Genomic DNA, 18,346 nt, shown 5'->3' on the forward strand with positions numbered 1-18,346 from the left:
ACTCCAGGAATTCACTCCCCCTTCTTTCATATCACTTAATCTTTTTTTTCTGGGTTGGAAGATTGTATGTTTTCTTAATACCCTTCCCATGTCCAATTCAGTTTGGTTCAGCCTTCTGCCGTCACATGTCCCCGTCCTCCACCCTTTTCATGATGAATGGGTAAGGAAAATGTGCTACACAGTAGACTATTCCTTTGACAAAGGGAAAAATGAAGCAATAAAATAGTTCTGGAAATGATCATATTGAGGATCCCTGGCCCAGGAAGACAAGCACTGATGTTCTCTTTCATACATGGATGCTAATTTCAAATCTCTTACTTTACATGTTTAAGTTGGGAGAAGTTGGAAACTTCAAGTGTGGGAGTGTTGGCAATCTCATTAAGAGAAGGGTAGTGGTAAAATTTAGATGAAGTGACAGTAGAGACAAGATCTTGGAGGTAGAAAAATTTGCTATGTTTTTGTCTTTATTAAGTACTCGAGCGAATTCACTGCAGAGTCATCTATATCTGGACTTTGCATAAAAAGGTTTTATTGAATATAAGGATATATGGTTGTTCTGGATTTTCCCCTTAGAGCCAAAATATGTTTTACTATGTGTATTTTCATGTTTTTCTACATTTAAAATGTTTTAATAATCTCTCCATAAATTCACATGTATACACAGACATACAATTTTAGTTTTATTTCCAATGCTAGAGATGTTTTATACTTTTTATGTTGAGTGTTTGTGACTCCTTTGTGCTTTCTTTAGCATTTTACAAAGTGCTTGTTAGTAATCTGACTGTTAGTTTCTATTTTTTGTATTGTATTTCATTAATTTATTTCCTTAATTTTCAACTTAAACTTTTATTACTTTTTCCCACAATCTATTATATCTCCTTGAAATTGATTTTTGGGTAATTGTCTAGTTTCTTCCCACTTTTAAATTCTATTAATAATTACCTGAAGGAAGCATTAGTTGTATCCTACATATGCTGGCATTTGAAAATTATTCTTGAATATTCTGCCATATTTTAGATTATCTTTCCAATAAGACATTTAATATTTTTCAGTTTAAACATAGCTAAGACCTGTTAGTAATTTTGAATCTATTGCATAATTTATATTTAATTATAAGTTTTCTACTTCCTCTTCTTTTATTATTTCTGGCTTATTTACCACCATCATTTTAGGTGATTATTTCATTCCTCTGAAATCCATTGATGTTTGCTTTTCTTAGCTTAGTACACCTGACAGCATTCAGATAGATGATGCAATTTTACTATGGCATACATATCTGCATATATTCATACATATATATCATATACACATACAGTGCACTTTTTATGTTTTTGTGTAAATAATTTAATATTTAAATATTCTATGCCTTTTGTCAGATTTTTACCTCTTATTGTATCAATGACAAATTTCCTTCTGTCTTTGTCGTTGTATCTCTTGAAAACTGCACACATTTTAAGACTCTGTGTATAAGTGCACTTATGTGGAAGTTAATATTTTTTCTAAATTTTCTTTCTAAACCACTCAAGAAGACACTGGTAGGTATGGAAGAATTGACACTAAACTTCAGCCCTGTCTGTTGTGAAATCTGTGAGAAGCAATGAATGCACTCCAAGGACACACGCGCTCAAACCTCTTAAAACCTAGAGACACATGAGGCCCAACACCAGTGTGAAACTTTTACTGATAAGAATTTCTCCTTAATTCATATTTGGTCAAAAAGACAATGAAGGCAACGTAACCATAATTATTAGCTTTGCAAAGAAGATGATGTAGATAGATTTAAGCTTGAAGGTGTGCCTCATTTGTGGTGTTTGTGTTTTCCATTGGTCTGGAAATACTCAGAGTAATCTTTAAAGCATAGAATTTTGAATTAACAGCTGGACAATATAGATGAGAAACAAATACAAGCATGCATATTAAATTGTGAGTACAATTTTATTGTATAGTTTTTTCCTATACACAGTGCATGAATATTTAATCATTTGATAATTGCACATTGTTTTATAATGAGCTTTTAGTCACCTTTTCAGAGTATATTGAGCACCTACTCTGTGTAAAAAGCTCAGTAGAGATTTATTATATGATCCTGGTTTCTCCAAATATAGAGTCTATTAACTTCATATCTAAGAGTACAGAAACATTGCAGGCTGCATTTCGTTCCATAGAAAACGAAAAGAAGACAACTAGATATTTTTAAAATGACTTGATGACATTTCTATCTCACCTGATGACAATGTCTCATCTCTCATGGAAAAATAAATACAAAAATATATCTAGATAGAGGAAAATTAGTAGCTCTTAATTATATTTAAACTATCCATTGCCAGTAAGAACAGAGCAGGGAGAAGCCCAGCAAAGCTAGTTATAATAGACACGCTATTAGAAATAGAACATTTGTTTTCATATGTGCTGCCAAAAAATATTGTGAAATATGCAAAATTATCTGTAAAAGTCTATATTTATTAAAGTGGGAGTCTCTGAATCAGCTAATTGATATGACAGCAAATACTGAGCAGAAATAACATAGAAGGATGGCAATTATTAATTTACAGATGGCCTTATCTCTAGCTGGCTGGAACCTCCATAACTTGGGAACAAGAGTGTAACTCTAAATTCCAGAAGCCGTCCCATATGGCAGAACAAATCTACCAGAGAATAAATTTCAACAATCATTTATATGCACAAGTAACAGTTAAGGAATCTGAGCATCGCTTTCATTTCCATGCTCTGGTATTACAGGCATATCTGAGAGCCAAGACCTAGGGAAATAAATTCCATTAGGTTCTCTTTATAAAGCTAGGTATCAGAGCATGAAAGCTTGTGAGTTGTGAATTTAAGACCTTCATTTAAGTCAAATTAATATGCAAATCATATTTCTAGTTACTTCCAGAGATAAACAAGGTTAAAATGCAAAGTACATATTGTTATATTCCCGTGTCACAGGTAGCTTAAAAAAAAATATCTATGCAATGGTAGAGATGTTCATTTGGCTTATGTGTGTACAAATGTTTCCAGTATTAATCTGGTGCAGTATAGACAGCTATTTCTCTCTCTCTCTCTCTCTCTCTCTCTCTCTCTCTCTCTCTCTCTCTCTCTCTCTGTCTCTGTCTCTCTCCAATGTAGGACTCATCTCATACTTAACAGTCCTGAATATGATTTCAAAATGATTCTTGTTCTTTTTATCCTAAAGGAGGGCTGGTGTGTTGTGTATTATGAGTCCATCCATTTCATCAAGTTGGCACATCCTTTAAATCAAAGCTGCTTTTTCCAGTGGATGTAGATCTTTCTTCCTTTGCAGCTCTCATCTCCACTTACATCTTGAATTCTCATTCCTCCAGGTATGTGCTAAACTTGCCTCTATCTTCTCTTTCTCATGACATTGTCCTCTCCTGTACTGTCTCCTTCCACGTTCCTGCTTTAGGTTCTTACCCCAGAAGCACAATTCTTTTCCTAACTATATTTTCTAAGAATATCATTGAATCCATTTGCTAGTTTCTGCAGTTCACTGTTGTCTTGCACCAGTAATCAGTTTCCACACCAGCAGTCATTGCTCTTTTGACATATTTTGTTTCTGTTTTCTATTCTCATCTCTTAAGACCCCTATGCTGTTCCTGCTTCTTGTTCTTGTCTCTGAGTGTCAGCTCATTGTATCAGGGCAAGACTAAACCTTGTACCTTGTATACTTCTTTTTTCTTTTGGTTTCATAATTATTTATTTTTTCTTATTTTACATATCAATCCCAGTTCCCTCTCCCTCGCTCCCTCCCTCCCTCTCTCCCATGTACCTCTTAATTATTACTAGAGTATCTCTTCTAACTTGATGGTTTTGAAAGCAACACATATATAAATCTGTACTTTCCTGAGAATTAAATGTATCCAGAAAGCTAGGCAGTCTTATTGGAATTCTGAAAAACTTTCAAATTCAATGTGTGAATTAGTTTGTCCTTGTTAGTATTCAGGCGTCTGTACTGGCCTGTCCTTGGGGTTCTGACAGGATACACCCTCAGCTGTAGTCACTAAGAGCACCACCTGTGCACATTCACTATGTTCCCTTTTGTAAGGGCCCTGCCCACCTCCAGTCCCTCTCTTTCTCCCTCTCCCTCTCCCCCTCTTTCCCCTCTCTGTCTCACTCCCCCTATTTCCTCACTCCTCTTGTTCCTGTCTTAGGAGTCCCGACTCACCCCTCCCCTTTCTACTTCTTATGATCCCTGTCCCTAATAAAAACCCCTCGGCTTGAACCACGTCTCATGGCATCTTTCTCTTGCATGTTGCTTTTTGAAATTACAGCAGCCCTCAATTTAGCCATCATAAAGAATATTCTTACTAATTATATACTGTCAGTTGCTGAGATTCCTTGAGGATTATCTTAAAGGCTTATCATGTTATCACTGTCTTCATTTTCAAATGAACACAGAACATAAAGGAACAGAAAAGCATCAAATAGTTAAGTCACCCGGGTGACTGTCTGGGGTGTCTCCTTGCCTGCAGTGAGGAGATGAATGAATACATTACCTAGAGGGCATGCTCTCAACCATGAGGTTCTAGCTGCTAACTTGATAAACATGATTCACATTATTTCTTGCCTGATAGCAAATACTTTCTTAATTAATCCTCCTAACTCCTTTTCTTTCTCCAAAAATTTTTGTGCCTTTGCTCTTTGTTTTGATTTATTGACATAAGCTTAAACTTACCATGTAGCTAAGGATAGTCTTGAACTCCTCAGAATCCTGCCTCCACACTGCAGTGCTTGGATAAATATCCTTTGTCTGTAGACTCTCTCTCTCTCTCTCTCTTTCTCATTTTGTTTCATATCTAGCTGATTTAACTCTTTTTCTAGAAGATATATCTTGTTAAAATCCTTTACAAGCTTCTTAGGACCCATGACAAAGTACTAGACATTTAACATTAATTATTAAATCCTTTATGTTATTGGCTATTCTGACTCAAATTCATATTATGGCTCAGATTTAAATTCTAAGCACTTTTTATTAATTTTATGTGTTCATCAGGGTGAGTGAGTACATGCCATGGAACATGCATGGTGTAGAGATAACTTTCAGGAACCAGTTCATTCTTTTTACTATATATGTCACTGGGATCAAACTCAGGTCACCAGTCCCTGATGCTTCCCCTTGGGCAGACAATACCTCTTCATTCAACAGCTTTGCTCAAATAGAAGCTTCATTATCCTGTCACCAAATTATGCACTTCTCCTGTACAGCACTTTGTACTAACTTTTATTCAGAGTATGCCATATTGCTGTGCTTAATTTGTTCTCAAGACTGTTGAATGAATTTGAAAATACTAGTTATTTATGCATGTTTACCCAGCATCAAACATATTGTAATACATGGAGCAGTCATCTAATGTGTTTCCAATAGAAGGAAGAGAGGGAAGGAGGGAAGAAAGGAAAGAGGAAGTAGAGGAGGCTATTTTGAAAATGTAAATCAGTGAATTAATGATGTAAGTGACAATATTTCAGAAATAATTGTCTTACTCTTTTACTGCTGTAATGAAACACCATGGCTAAGGCAACTTACAAAAGGAAACATTTAATTGGTGCTTGCTTACAGTTTCAGAAGGTTAGTCAATGGCCATCATGCTGTAGATATGGTGCTAGAGCAGTAAATGGGGGCTCGTAACTGATTCATTAGCTGGAGACAGAGAGGTAATGAGCTTGTCTTGGGCTTTTAAACCTCAAAGCTCATCCCCAGAGACACAGTTCCTTCAATAAGGTCATACACCATAGTCCTTCCTAAACAGTCCGCCGACTGGGAAACAAGCATTCAAATATATGAAGCTATGGGGGGGGGTCTTCTTCATTCATCCGACCAAAGTTATTAAAAACATGCTGTTAATATTTAATGATGAAAGAAATGATAACCATCGAGTTAAAACATAAACTTCCTAAAATAAATCAGAATAAAGTCATGACATTATTTTTCATCATGATTGTTTTATATTTACTTACAGTATTTATAAGCTATGGAATAAGTGCAAATTGAACTTAAATTTCTATAAAGCATTTGATCAAGACAGGTGTATTTCCTTAAAAGTAGAACAAAATAGAATGAAATAGTAGAATTTTAAATGGATTTATTACTACTTACTTCTCTGTCCTGTGAAGATTTTGATGTATTTCTTTTTCTCTTCACATGAGATCTTCACTCCCTATATATTGTGGCCTTAATGGTCTATGGTTGTGTTAGTAATGATTACAAGTATAGATAACAAGTATGTGAAATTGCAAAAGCTACAGAAAGTTGTTCAATAAAATGGCTCACTAAGATTTTTATTAAGCCACACACACATATATGTATATATACATGTGTGTGCATATATATGAATATACACGTATATACATATGCACACACATATATATATATACACATATATATATGTATATATATATGTATATATATATATAATTTCTCATCTCTTTGGCACAGGGAGTGTTTTTGATGAGGTGAGATCCTTCGTCTGACTATTTCTAGCTCCTGTTATCTGTAAAGAGGAAATAGTAGTTGATTCATGGTGCTATTGTTGGAATTCATTATATAAAACCAGCAATGCCTGAGAAATAGAATTAGTAAAACTTTTCTCTTGATTATTAGGGATTACAATGTTAAAGAATCACATCATTTACAAAATGATCAGTACTAAGAATAAGGATATAGAATTTAAACAGAGTAACAGTTAACTCTAAAGTCTTGGCTAGAATATAAACATTGTATGGTATTCTAACTAATTAGCTATTTATATGAGAAAAAGGACTTTCATTCCAAAACTATTCTGACTAAAAAATGTTGTATGATTGAAATATATGAAAATAACAAAATTTAATTTTAGCTAATATAAACATAAATATAACATGTAGAGCCATTTGTAGGAAGTCCCTACCACCCGTTATATTAGTCAGTCCACAGTTGGTGTACTATTCTTACAATGAGAGCCAGAGGAAATGTAACTGGAAATCATATCACTGGGAGTCATTTTAAAATACAGATTTAATCAGAGCTAAAGGTGGGCTTTAGAAAACCCATGTTTTCTGTCTTGCCATTGAGAGCTTTTCATATCATATATTTAAAACATATTTAAGGCAAGGAAGTTCTGCTTAAAAATGTGCCTGAGTAGTGAAGGACATGGCACAGTAAGTTGTACAAGCATGAAAATGCAAATGTGAATCTCTTGCACCTATGATGAAAGCTGCCATGGCCACACAGATGCCCATAATCCCAGCGCCATGGAACAGAGGCAGGAGAATGGCCGGACTTTTCGGTCTGCTAATCTAGTTCTAGGTTCACTGAGAGACCCTGCCTTATGGGAATAAGGTAAACAGTGATAGACTAGGTCACCTGACATCCTCCTCTGACATATATAGGTGCACCTACCCTTACACATAGGTGTGTATGCAACACACACACACACACACACACACACACACACACACACACATACCATATACACACAAAGCGTAAAGACAGCATACAGACATCTAAGGATTTTCAAATAATGAATAGTCTATTTTGAATCACAGGGATCTCCTTGACACTGGGCCCAGTTATGTCCTGAGGTTGGCGATTATTAATTATGCCACCATGGAAGAGTTGATCTCACTGACTGCAAGATGAGATCAATGGGCCCCAAATTCTAATTTATTGAGATCCTATGCATTTTTGTAGCCTTATAGAACCTTTATGTTTTCCCTTTAACTTCATTTATGTATGATAAAATGTATATCAATATATGCATCACTTATCTCTAAGTTTTAGGTCAGAAGAAAACACTGTCCAGCATGTGTAAGATTCTGATTGGATTCATAGCTCTGTCCTCTGCTAGGCTCTGCTAGGCTGACCTTGTTAATATGTGCTTCTGGAGCATATTACCTCTTGATGCAGGTCTGTGTTTTTTCTTACTCTTTGTATTGTGTGCTGTTATGACAATTAAATTATGACATTGGAGACAGTTCTCTGCCAAATGATTCACCAGGAGGAGGCAAATCAGCATGAGAATGTCACATGCATTTGAGTGTTAGGTAGGCTTCTGTGGCCACTTTGCTTTCACAGTTAATGTTTTTGATCTGGACAAAGAATCTGGGTTGTGAGCTTATTTGAGGACAGGTACACAACTGGTGGGGACAGCCTCAGCTGTGGTCAGAGGCCACATTTTCAAGTCTCGTTTCAGCTAGGAAAGTGAACAACTGACTTTGAAGAATAAATCAAGGCAGAAGCAGTGGGAGGATTTGGTGGTGCTGATCCTTTCAAGCACAGGTGTTGCTTAGGTAACCAGACCACTGCTGCTAGGGGCGTTAACAGAATCCGTAGCAGTTGTAACAACACTGTGCAAGTACAGATACCTGGCAAGTTTGAAAGGCACACATCTGTTTCTCTTTGGAAAGTGTGAGACCAGGCGGTTAACACAGAAGCATATTTAAATCCAAGGCATTAATGTGCTTGGGCTTAGTCAGAATTATGCACACAAATAAGCAATTATTCTATTCTCTTCCCACTAGATTTCTTTCTATTTATAGAAAAACCGAGTTTGAGATTGATTGACTTGGTGGGAGTTTTGAACTCTTTTCTCCCACTCCTCCTTTTTCTCTCTTGCTGGTGAATGAGAATGGACCCTGTAGGCTCATATATTTGAATGCTTGGACTCTAGTTGGTAGAGCTATTTGGGGAGGATTAGGAAGTATGTACTTATTGGAGGAGGTATTTCCTCCAGGGAGCTGGCTTTGAGATTTCAAAAGCCCATGCCAGGTCTGGTCTCTTGATCTTTCTACAGTGTGCTTGCTTGTGAATAAGATGTAAGCTTGCAGCTACTGCTTCAGCAAAGCACTGTGTCTTCCTGCCTGCCTTCTGCCATGCTTCCCTCCATGATGATCATGGACCAAACATCTGAAATTTTAAGCATTCCCCGACTTAAATGCCTTCTTTTAAAAGTTATGTTGTTCATGGCTTCTCATTACAGGAATAGCACAATAACCAAGATACTCTTCTTCTTTGTTTTTTCTTTCTTTTCTTCACCCCCCCCTTTTATGCTTGGTTTGGATGTCATGAGAAATAAGATTTTCAAGCGCTAAGTTATGGGTTAAATGAGTGAAAGGAATTAATCCTATGCTTTTGTAGAAACAAGCAAAATCTGCTGAGTCTCTGAAGCCCAGTTGTGTACATTTCCTTGCTGAGCATGGACAGACTGATGATGGACCTGCATCCTATCCTTTCACCTGCTGGTTACATCTGATGTTGTCTTAGTCCATCATTATGATGAAGAAGGCAAGTATGGGGGCAAGGGCCCTGCCTACTTTCAGGATTGTTGACAACCCATGAATTCAGGCAGTAAGGGATACCTTCCCTCTATAAATCTTCATCACCTTTTATTAAAAGATCTTTATCCTGTAGACATGGCCACCTCAAAGACTATCATAATACCTCTTTATAAAATTCACTGGTGGAGTTATCACTCCTGCCCCTATCCCACTGCCCTCCTATTGTGGGATAATCTAAACTTTTTGCATATTGTTGTTATGTATCACTCTGATTGGTTTAATAAGCTGAATGGCCAATAGCTTTTGGCGCAGAGAGAATGCTGGGAAGAAGAAGGGCAGAGTTGTGAGGAGACAAGGAAGAAGGATGACATGTAGGATTGATGTAATAAGCCATGAGCCACATGGCAACATGTAAATTAATAGAAATAGGTTAATTTAACTCATACGATCTAGTTAGAAACAAGCCTAAGCTATCAACCTATCTTTCATAATTAATAAGAAGTCTACTTGCTGTGATTTGAGAGTGGTTTGGTGGGACATAGAAAGACTCTCAACACCTCCCACTTTCCCTTTTGCTTGTCCCTTTCCCATTCTTCAATATCCCCAAACTGCTTTCATGTCCCATGGATCCCTTAGACTTTTCTCCTTCCAAGTATCTATTTGAGATTTCATTACTGCTTAATGTTCACAATTCCAAGTAGGATGCATAATGCAACCAAGCCAGCATGTGGTTAGTGATCCAAATGCATGCAAAGAATATTCAAATGATTTTTAAACACACCATGTTTGTCTTTATCAATCTGGGCTACCTCACTCAGGGTAATTGTTTTTCTAGTTCTATCCAATTGCCTTCAAATTTCCTGGTGTCCTTATTTTTAACAGTTGAATAGTACTCCATTGTGTGAATGTTTCTTTATCTGTTCCTCAGTAGAGGGATATCTGGGTTGCTTCCAGATTCTGGCTATTACAAATAAAGCTGCAGGTGTCTTAGTGATATGATTGAACATCCTTTGTGTATATGCCCAACAGTGGTATAGCTGAGTCTTGTGGTAGTTGGATTTCCAGTTTTCTGAGGAACCACCATACTGACTTTCAAAGTGGCTGTACAAGTTTGTACTCTCACCAGAAATGGAGGAGTGTTTCCCTCACTCCATATCCTCTCTAGCATGAGCTGTTGACAGGTTTAAGATGGATTTTCAGAGTCACTTGATTTGCATTTCCCTGATGGCTAAGGATGTTGAACATCTCCTTAATGTTTCTCCACCATTTGAGATTATTCTGTTGAAAATTCTGTCTAGATCTTCACTCGATTTTTTAATTGGATTATTTGGTTCATTGATATATGGATTCTTGAGTTCTTTATATATTTTGGAAAAAATCCTGTGTTGGATGTTGGGTTGTTGATGAAAATCTTTTCCCATTCTGTAGGCTGCCATTTTGTCCTATTAATGGTGTCTTTTGCTGGTGTCAGTTTCATAAAATCTCATTTATTAACTGTTGATATGTACTCACTCATAAGCAGATATTATCTATAAAATAAAGGATACCTACTCTACAATTTACTGACCCAGAGAGATTCAGCAACAAGAAGAGTTCATGGGTGGACACCCAACTCCTTTGGAGGGGAAATAGAGGAGATTTTGTGAGTAGACTGAGGACAGGTAGGAATGGGAACACCAGTGATCAGGTTTGGGGGACATGGAGCAGGTGAATGCTGAGGGGGACTGCTGGAGGGGTCATTTCAGAGTTGGATGGGAACCTGGCATAGATGAATCTCCCAGGAGCCTAAGGGCAAGACTCCAGCTTAGACTCCTTCATTAGTGGATAAGTAGCCTCAGTTGGCTATCTCCGGTGACCAGATTGTTGCCTGGCCCAATTGTCATCAGAGAGGTGTCAATCAGCAACTGATGGAGGCAGATGAAAAGACTACAACCAAATATTAGGCAGAGGAGGAGAAAGGAGTACAAGAGACAGAGGTGTCTTATACCTAATAGCTTCTATATGGTTTTCTTAATGAATCTTAATATTTTTTATTATCTTTTTTTGTAACTTTTAAAATTTAATTTAGAAACAATCATAGTTTATATATCAATCCCATTTGCTTCTCCCTCCCATTCTCCCATGCCCCTCACCAACCCCCATCCCAACCCTCTTCTGCTCCATAGAAAGGCTGAGGCCTTCTATGGGGGGGATCATCAAAGTTTGGGGGAGCACCTATTAGTTTCTGTGTCTTTGATTTTTAAAGTGCACGTTTTATTAAAGTTTACTGGGCTGAGCCAGGAGTCTAGTTTCAGAAGTATACTCAAATGATCTGACTTCTTTTTAATCTTCATGGTGCTGAGTAGATTCTGGGGGGGGGTATTTTTCCTGATGTTTTTATTGTCAGATGTCTCCAAACACCTGCGCCGTATGAAGCCTCTGAGGAGCATTATTTTTCTTTAAAGTCGTCTCTGCTCTAGTCTTTTCACACTGAGAACTGAATCAGAAGAGGGTACATAGTAGCCAGACTTTTAGAATATTGTAAATAATGCATATCTGTGGAAGCATCCTTTTTTTTTTCCTGTATCTTCATGAAGGTTTGAACATTTAGAAATGTGGGAGCAAGGAGACAGCTACAGAATATGTTTTCAGCAGGTTTGTTCTTTATGGTTCTTCCTCTTACCCTGCCCATACGCCTTCCCCTTGGGCTCCTTCTCTCTTTCTTTACCATCTGCTTCACTGCTTGCTGAATCGTCCCTCCTAATTATGACATTTGCCAAGATATTGCTTCCAGAAACTCTAGTCTATGGGAAAATTGATAATGAGGGGAGCTGGATGTCATTGGAAAGAATAGGTTTTAGGGGTATCACTTGACTTCTTGCTTGCCCATCCAAGAACAAACAGAAGAGAGATTTCCTTAACAACACAAAACAATCCAAAGGTAGAAATGTTAAATGTTTCATTTGGGGGAGGAGCAAAGATACTGTTTCAATGTGAGTTCACCTTCCTCAATTTTTATTGAGGATTTGAGTAGCTGGGATAAGAAAGACTTACTAGGGTCACTCTATTTTCAATTATCCTAATGGGTTTTAGTTAAAAGTTTGTTATTTAATGAGAGAAAGAACATAAAATTGGGTTGGTAGGGAGGTGAGGATCTGGGAGGAGTTTGGGAAGGAGAAATACATGAAATGATTTTCAATAAAAGGTGCATCAGTAGCTAATGGCATCAATGACCTACACAATTTATTTTTTTGGAATGGAAAACAGCCATTCAAACATTGCTTTAAATAATATTAAGTCAACAGGTAATGGGTTTTACCTTGGGGAAGATTATCAACACTCATTCCCTTAAAGTCTTTTTCTTTATATGAAACAATATTTTGAGATATTTCTATTAAATGGTATTAAGATTTCCCCTCTCCTTCTGTCTTCCTGTTTTCTCTCTGTGTGTATTATGTACTCTTAATGTTTAATATCCTGGTATTTTCTATTTTTGTGCACCTGTATAATATTTTTTAACTTCTCATGTTTTTAATCTGCCATCTTACTCAAAGTTTGCTTTTTCCTTAAAAATAACTTACTTAGGAATAGTTTTGTTTACAGAAAAATTTCAATGATAATTCAAGGTTTCTGTATTCTTTTCATGTGGTTTCTGCAACAGTGACCTTTGTTGATGGAATGGACTTAACCATAGGTATGACATTTGTCCAAACAAAGATGGCAACTTTGTGCTGCTGCCTTCAACTACTGCAGGCTTTATCTTGTCATGCTTTCTGCTACTTTCCCTTTGTTATGCTCGAAGGTCTGATATAGGACATCATGTGGGATGTTTATTTTTTTTTTTGTGAGCTTTGGCCTGGTGTCTTCTCATCTCGACAGACCCAGTGTTCTTTGAGGCTTTGTCAAGTTTGAAGGATGCTGGTAGAAAACAGATCTGGCTGATGATTTTATATGGTATGCCATGTTTACGCGTGGGTCTCAGAGACTGCATCACAGAGATGAAGCAGTAATGTTTCTAATCATATCCTGGGGCTATATGACTTGCATATGACAAACTTTTAACTTGGTTGCTTAGTTACGACATGCCTACCAGGTTTCCCTAGCCAGTTAAATTATTCTTCCTTTCCAGTCTTTATTCTTAGGAAGTGTGTCACTAAGTCCATCCCATATCTAAGAAAACAGTTTTCTTCACAGGATACTTTAAATTCTTCTATGAGGATGGTTGTTCTCCTTCTACTTATTCAATCATTTATTGATAACAATACTATTTGGGTTAAGAGCCAGAATTGTGCTAGACAATACTTCTCAGGGATAGCGAGATGGCTTAGTATGTGAAGACATTTGTCACCAAGCTTGATGAAGTTTAGTCCTTTGTATCCACATTGTGGGTAGAAAACACCAGCTCCTGTAATATACCTTCAGACTATGACTTAGATTAACTTGTGCACTTGTTATATGTATATACATATAAACAATAAATACACATACTAAAATATTAGTAAAAATTGTTCTAGATTTATCTACTGAAAACTGTTTCTGATTGACTACTAATTTCTTTGGATCAACCTTATGATTTTTATTCTTGCAGCACACAGAGTATGTTTTGAAATGTATCAGTTAATATAATTAACATAAAAAGGGAACAAAAACTGGTTGATATTTCACAGAAGTCATTATATGACAGGAACTTGACTTACATGTTGTTTTAATCCACTTAATTTTGTAAAGGGAAAATTACCTTCAATTTCATATTAAGAAACTGAGATTTATTGTCATAGAGTAACTTTGTAATAGTAATATGGCTAATAAGTAGTAAATTTAGGGTTGAATTGGAGGTCTTCCCAACTCGCAAGCAATCTGGTCCTTCTGTAAATTGATGGAGCTTGGTTCATCTTGAGGTTAAGATAGGGGCTACACAGCAGTGGGAGAATTATCCTAGAATGTGCACAGCCTTGCATTGGGTCCCAGCACTAAAACAATTCAGCAAGGAAACAAATCACAGAACAAGAAGAAGAACAACAACAAGCAACCTAAATGCTATTTGCAGTAATTTTAGAACTTGATTTTTGATCTTTCTTCATTTGACGTATTTCTGGGTATTTTTTTGTTATTGATTGTGCTGTTTATGCTTTGGGCCAATACAACAGCTAGATTACTTAAAGCCATCCCTGTTGCTTTATAGCACCTCTGAACTCTTGCAGCAGAGATGTCAGTTTACACAGTTTACAAGTAAAAGGTGTTATTTTCACAGCACTAGCTCAATGGTACATGTCTTTACTTGACCATCTGATGGGTAGCATATCCCATGATTCTGTGCACTGAAGTTTCCTTTCACTTTCTTCTACCTTCAATTTTGAAATGTTTGGAAGGAAATGATTGTGTGCAAAACTTAAGCTGAGGGAAGCAATTCCCGATGGAAAAGCATCTACATAAGTACTTGGACTTCTTTAGCATTGGGTAGTTATTTTCATTTATATCCATCCTGTCACTTACTCATATAAACATGAATTCATGAATATTAATTTTATACATTGAGTCATAATTCAGTTTAACTTCATTTTGTTGCTGAATCATTTTGAACTTTAGGTCATTTTGTTGACTCCTTTACCCCTCTCATGGACCTTTGTCATTGTAAATTTTTTAAGTACTTCATTATGTATTTGGAACTATATGATGTTCTGTACCTCATACTGTGTCTTTTTACCCTAGTCTAGTCCTATAATCAGCTCCCCCCCCCCAGAAGCCTTATATCTTAGTTGCTTTTCTATTGGTGTTATGAACAATATAACCAAGGAGATTTATATGAAGAAATCATTTAATTGGGGGCTTGCTTACACTTTCACAGATTGAGTCCATGACCATCATGTTGGGGAGTGTGGCATCAGACAGGTAGGCAGGCATGTCACTGGATCAGTAGCTAAGAGCTTATATTCTGATCCAAAAATTGGAGAGAAGGGGAGGGAGACCTCGCTTGGTGTGGTCCACCCAGTTATACACCTCTTCCAACAATACCACTCTTCCTAATCTTTCACCATACAGTTCCACTAGCTAGGGGCCATGCATTCGGGTATATGAGCCTACTGAGTTCATTTTCATTCAATGCATCACACCACAATACTTAAAAACAACAAAACACTTATTTTCTGTTTCCTTTGGAGATGTTAATCATCATTTCCAAATATTCAGGACATGGAGGATAAAGACAATAAAGACTATTTCCTTGACAGCTGTAAGACATGTATTCATAACATGTTTCAAAGAGCAGTTTTGAAAAACCAAAATATAGGCATCAGACATATTCAGTGTGGACGTGGTTGCCCTTGTTTCTACGCCTTCACACTAAGAGAGCAAGACAGTATTATGCTTATACTGAGTATACACTTGTATCTCTGTATATGTGTATATTTGAGGTTGTAGCTACATATGTTTCTGTATTAAGGTTACCTGAGTTCATAGTGATATATTGAACTGTAATTCCTTTTGTGTGTTTTCATATGGGATGAAAAGTTTCTTCTCAGATAGAATTTCATCCATTACCTACTCCTGCCTATAGTTTATTGTCTAGAGGAAGTAATGGGCAAGAGAACAGTCTAGAACTATCTTTCCTGGAGAATGGGGGTTAGTGGTGGCTTTGGATGAACAGCACCACACTGTTTCCAGTGACAGTGGCACAGGAGCTCCAAGAATATCTCTATGAAGAGCAATGGTGTGGTCTGGTATCACACACTGGCAACTGTCCTTCAGAGCAGTGGCATCCAATGGCCCTAGTGACAGTGATTTGATTGGTGATGACAGTGGTTTATTCTCCAGCTTTGTTTAATATCACAACTTCTACTGAAGTTATGAGGACTTGGCTTTCCTTATTTCTTTTGTAGTTAGCAAAAAAGAAAGAAGAGCTCTGACTAGAATAGATGGTAGCACTCAGAATAAAATTGTAATCAGAAAGACTCTTTTCAGGCTATTCTTCTAATTGAGTTACTCTATGTTGATTAAAAAAAAATCCTTCATTTAACCACACTCCACAGACTTTAGAAGCTAAAAGAGCATAATCTCTCTTTCGTTTTTCAACATTCTCACTAGTTATGACCAGGAGTTGATGGGAGATGTAATTTGGGACTATTCAACTAGACAAGTACAACTTTGTGATGTACAGCATTTAGACTGTATCTGAATGATGATGATGATGATGATGATGATGATGATGATGATGATGATGATGATAAACATATGATGATGCCCTACAGGGTTCCAAGTAACAAACTGAATAGATGTTGGTTTGGTGTTAAATTCTATAGGTTAAGTTGGTGAAACAGTAAAGAAAAAAAATTAGACTATTCAAGGTACTTAATGGTAAGAAGTTCTACCACTATATATTAAGTTCTCAGGAAACATTCTACCTTCATTTTCTAGCAATTCTCATTGTGTGCTGTTGTCAACCAAGTCTTAGCTCCTGTCACCAGGGGCTAAGCAGCTGAAAAGGTGAAATGTTTTGACAGATCCCAAGCATCATCACTTTATACTGTGGATCAGCACGGACATTGTTTAGTTTCTTCAGATGGCTCTGTAATGGAGTTATATTTGGAAGTTTCCCAGTGTGGTGCAAAAGCCTCACAGAGAGAGAAAGTTTATAAACTGCAAGCCTAGAAGGAGGAGAGCGGCCAGCTGCTCATCCTGCGTGAATCCTCCTTCAGCCTTTGTGCTCTCTCAGCTAGACCTTTCGAGCCTCCTGTTTATAAATGGAACTCGAGTACACTGATTGGTGACAAAGATTCGATTCTGCCAGCATATTTCTACTCACAGTGGAGGGAAGGCATTTAACAACTAAAATAACATCAAAGGGAAAAATAAACCTTGAGAGTAAAGGAGTAGCCTTCTCCATGACTCCGAGTCTTAATCTCCGTGGCTTACTTAATATGTGCCCTCATATCCCCGTTTGGCTTTTCTAAAACTACATTTATTAAGAGAAAGGTTAAAAATCTTCCATATCTATAAAATTACCTGGATAATTTTCAGACAGTTGTCATGTTTATGTTCCTCCAGTGAACTGAAAATATTCTATCTACACAGACTATTAGAAACATTTCTTGAGGCTGAAGGTTTAGCAAGCTCAGCAATGGAACAATCACCAAGCTTATATGGGTTCTGCCCTTAGTACTATAAAATATTCTTAAATTTGTAGTTTTATTTTATGATCCAATACAGGTCAATAAAATATCCAGGAAAATTATTTAGAAGTATTTAAAACTATTCACAATTGAACTGGAGAGTGAGCACCAGTGTGCTATGCTTATGGTTTAATGCAGGGATACTTTGAGCTATTTCTTTTTTCAGTTGGTTGTAGAGGCTTTTGTTAACTGACAGTGGCAGTGACAGTTGAAAATTCCAAGGTCTAATTGTGCCGGTGCTGCCTCCACATCTAGAATGACCTGTGTGAAGACCTCATATGTAACTGTCTTTGCCAGTCCATAGGAGTGGATTGACATCAAGGGTGGTCTCCTATCAACTTTGTCCTCCTGGTTATAAAGTAAATTATCTTGTAAAACTTTAAACTTAGCTCTTTATATAACCGAAGCATTTCAATTAGTTGATCCCTATTTTTTAATTAAAGAAATTGTTCGTGAGAGTCTTTTTAACAGACAGGCTTTTTGACGCATTACAATGACAGTGAATGCTGCTGAGTTTTCAAAGCATTTATCATGTAGTCATACTTTGTTTGTCTGTTATCAAAGGCATTAATATAACAAGTCCCCATGAAGGAAACACATGAAGAATTGTAGTCCAGGAGGAGGAGGAGCATGTCATGGGAAGCCCTTACATCTTGGAGGGAGAGAGAAAGAAAGGGAGAGAGAGAGAGAAAGAAGAGTCTTTTCCAAAGCAGATTGAAATCACCACTATAGAAATGAGGATATTATTTAGCTAGTCATAATTAAAACTATATCTAGGAGATAGAAAGAGAAACTTGGAAAGACAGAGCTTCCTTTTAGAGCATGTTATCTTGATCCCTGGTAATGCAGACTATTGAATATACCAAATGCTGTTCAATTCCATTGCCCACTATAGACTGTGGAAATTTAAAAAATGTACTGACAGAGGCTGTACA

This window comes from Phodopus roborovskii, unplaced genomic scaffold (genome assembly GCF_943737965.1).
Source record: "Phodopus roborovskii unplaced genomic scaffold, PHOROB, whole genome shotgun sequence".
Lineage (NCBI taxonomy): Eukaryota > Metazoa > Chordata > Mammalia > Rodentia > Cricetidae > Phodopus > Phodopus roborovskii.